This window comes from Octodon degus, unplaced genomic scaffold, assembly GCF_000260255.1.
Source record: "Octodon degus isolate 3935 unplaced genomic scaffold, OctDeg1.0 scaffold00070, whole genome shotgun sequence".
Classification (NCBI taxonomy): Eukaryota; Metazoa; Chordata; class Mammalia; order Rodentia; family Octodontidae; genus Octodon; species Octodon degus.
Window position 1 is genome coordinate 4,195,031 of NW_004524646.1, and position 4,294 is coordinate 4,199,324.

Consider the following 4,294-nt stretch of genomic DNA (forward strand, 5'->3'; position numbering starts at 1 on the left):
GGAGAGTCACCAAGACCAAAAAACTTCCAAGCTTTTACAGAAAGCAACTTAGTCAAGCAATGGCCATGACTCAACCTGATGGCTGACATTGACAGAAGTACTGAGAGGCACTATGTTTTGTTCCAAGGTAAATCCTGAGGAGATTAACTTCCCTTGATATATAGCAAAGAGTCAATTTCAGTTAATACAGTTCTCACTCCAACTTGGTCTTAAGCATCCAGCAGAAAACTACAGTCACAAGATATATAAAACTATGCCCAGGCTTAGCTAACTACAGTTAAAAGTTCATGAAAAATCATTGTCAAGGCATACAAAAAAACAAAGGGCAATAGCCCAGTCATCTACCCCCTCTTCGTAGTGGTCAACCTGGGCTCCTGGCCCCTGTCATCCTTCCCATTCTAGCTTCTCAGTGTGACCATTCTCTTGTCACACATAGTACCTTGTCTTTTTTAATTTTTCAAGTCTTCTCTAATGCATGATACAGGCCTTCACCACCAGAGAGCTCCTTGTCCTGGCCAAGACCTCTGGCACCAGCCTCTATATGGGCCTGACCCACCACCTGACAACTACAACAGCTCCTACCCTACATCATCTCCCCCTTGTTGGCAGGAAGCAGCTTGAGAGAGTCATCATCCCTTAACAGAAAAGACAGGAATGATGAGTTCTACCTGTATTCTTCTTATAGTCCCAAAATAAAATTCCCACTTCCTTTTCGTGTGTGTTCCAATGGCCCTCCACTCTTCTCCCAACATAACCCTCCCCCTGCCCAAGTAAATTTCCCTGCTAGTCCAACTCAGTAAAAACCCCATCTCTTGACATCCTCCTGGCAACCTCTGGCAGTCCTCCCATGCCAGCAATAAAGATCTTTTTACCTCTGCCAGTGTTTCTCCACAGCATCAAAAACCTTACATTTATAACAACTAGGAAGAAGGTATGCAATGTGTTAATTATTGAAATTGTCCCACAAATTTGGTTTGAAACTGTCTCATCACTATTTGTTTATCAATAAAATTATGGAAAAAAATATATACACAGTAAGTGTATCTAATGAATAGCACTGAAGCCACCAAGTAATTTCAATAAGGAAAACATGAAGATTGATTCTTATCTTATGTCATATGTAAAATTAAGGCAAGACTGATTAACTATGAAATCTAAAAAAGAAAAAAATAAATGAATGACCCTTTTCTATTTATGCATTCAAAATTGTTAGGATAGATAGACAGCTCCATTCTCTTAATTCAATGAATAGAGAAGTTTGTTATGATAGTGTTTAAGACAGTATATCATGTCTGCATCTTGTACAATGTATTGCCACTAAGACAACAATATGCAATGTATTATTATTGAAAATGTGCCAGGATACCATGTCTGCATCTTCTACTATGAATAACCACTGCAAAGACAACAATATGCAATGTATTAATTATTGAAACTGTCCTGCTACTCAGTTTTGAAACTGTCTTACTGCTATTTGTTTCTCAATAAAATTATTAAAAAGAAAAAAAAAACCTTACATTTACAAAGTAAGGACCATGGACCTCTGCTTAGTCACTCAAGAGGCTCCAAGTATACAAGCAGAGGCCAGATCAGTTTGAACTTCTGTGGAACTGAAAGCACCAGAATCGTTACTCAGCCCTATTCCTACTGGAGGTTTGCTAGGATTATCCAGCACTTTACCTAATCCTACCTCAGGTTTTCTGGGCTCATACACTGGATCTGAGCTCTAGCTGCCTCATATTCTGCCAGTGTCAGCAGAGAAAATCCCTGAATTGTATATGCTGTAGACTCCAGTGGATAAAGACAGACTTGAAAACAGAGAAATTTATGTTTCTTTTTTATTCTTTTTTTTTCATGAGTGTCAACACTTTTCATTTTGTTTACTTTTATTTTTTTCTTCGTTTCTTTCCACCCTATATTCTTCCTTGGTTTCCTAAATCTTGGTTAACCTCCCTTTGTCCTACAGCCTAGCTTCTAATCTCTTCCTCTTCTTTAATTTCTCTATCTCTTCCTCTGATGCTTTGCAGATTTCCTCATCTGAGGGCAAAATTGCTCTACTGAGGGGGAATATTTACTGTGTATTACTATCTTCCTTGTTTTAGATTTTGTTTTATAATTATAAATGTTGTACCTATGGTGAAAGGTAGCAAATTAGTTTATCAGTCTGTCATTTTTCTAGACTGTGCTACATGTCATTTTTATTACTGAGTGTACTACATTATCCAAGATGAAATAGTTGTTTCAATCAGTTTTTTCTCCTTTTATTGTAAATACCAAGCCTGTCTGGAGCCCATAAACAGTTCCATATTCTATTGCAAAAATGGGATGCCAGGGCAAACACAAAACCTTCCAGGCATGGCAAAAGAATATGACATACACATCAGTGAGGCATACAGAGTTCCAATTAGCCATGAGCAGAAAAGCACTATACTGAGACATATAGTCGAAATTTAACACAAGAACAGAAGATTAAAAGGTGTTTGTGAAAAGAAACAAATCACCTATAAAGGAAAACCCATCATAATTGCAATAGTTCTCAAGACAACTTTTAAGTCAAGGAGAACTTGGAGTGAAGTATTTCCAGCCCTAAAGCAAAATTACCTCCAAGTTGCCTGATATACCCCACATTAACTTTAGAGGTTGATGCATAAATATAATATCTTCATGATAAGGAACATCTGAAGAAATTCATGGCCATGAATTAGCACCTCAACAAGTTCTGAAGGATATTCTAAGCAAGGAAACAAAACCCTCCACAATTCCAAAAATTCCAATACAATTAACCCACCAAGCAAGGCAAGCAATTACATGGTGGGGGAGGGGAGAGAAAGACACCAACAACAGGGCAATGATATAACAAGGATAAGTCCATACATGGCAGTTACAATATCAATGTAAGTAATCTCAACTCACCAATTAAAAGAAACATTGGCAGAATGGAACAGAGTGGATCAAGAAACAAGATTCAAAAATATGCTTGCAAGAGACACATTTATCTCAAAAAGAAACTACTAAACTGAAAGGTAAAGTATAGAAAACAATACTCCAAGCAACAGAAGCACAGAAAAACAAACAAACACACACACACAAAAAAAAAAAAAACAGAGTAGCTACATTATGCAAAGTGGATTTCAAGCCAAGGCTGATCAGAAGAGACAAAGGAGGTCACTGCATACTTGTTACAAGAACATTCCAAAAGGAAGAGCTAACAATTATAAATGTATATGTACCAGATGGCAATGGGTTCATCTATGTAAAACAAACATTAAAGGATATGAAATGTCAGATAAGCACTAACACACTTGTAATGCGGGACCTCAATACTCCACTGTCACAAATACACAGATCAGCTAGACAAAAACTCAAAGAAATCTCAAAACTGAACCAAACTTATGAAAACATGGAATTTATAGATACATCCAGTATATTCCAGGCCAAAACAATGGATTGCACATTCTTCTAGGCTATATCTGAAACTTTTCCCAAAATAGACCACATACTAGTTTATAGAATATGCTTAAGTACATGGAAATGAATTGAAATTATCTCATGAATATTATCAGATCATAGTTCAATGAAATTTTAATTCAGTGGCAAAAGAAACCAGAAAAAGCACACAACCACGTGGAAAGTAAGTATCAGCTTACTGAAAAACCAATGGGTCTCTGATAAAATTTAGGAAGAATTTACACAGTATCTATGATTGAATAATAATGCTAATATTACATATTGGAATTTGTGGAACACAACTAAAACAATCCTATGGGGAAATTTATAGCAGTAAAGTACCACATCAGAAAAAGAGAAAGTTCAAATAAATAGCCTCTAGAACAAGAAGACCAAGTAAATTTCAAACCTGTTATGAGAAATTGTAAAGGTCACAGCAAAACTTAATGTAATTGAGACTAAAAAGACAATACAATCAATGAATTGAAGAGGCTACATAGACAAATGCTTGACCAATCTCATTTTTAAAAAATAGAAAAAAAGACTCAAATCCATGCAACTAGAAATTAAAAGGGTGACATTCAACCCAGATATTCTCCTTCAGGGAGCCTTTTCAAAAGAACTGGAAACATCATACCACACTGATACATTGCACTCATGTTTATAGCAGTATATCTTGTCATAGCTAAATCTTAGAAACAACCCAAAGGCCCATAAACTGAGGAACAGATAAAGATGTGGTGTTTTTACACAATAGAATGTTAGTCAACTATAAAGAGAGATATATTGTAGGCTCTATAGGTAAATGAATGCATCTAGGAACCATGCTCATAAGTGAAATAAATCA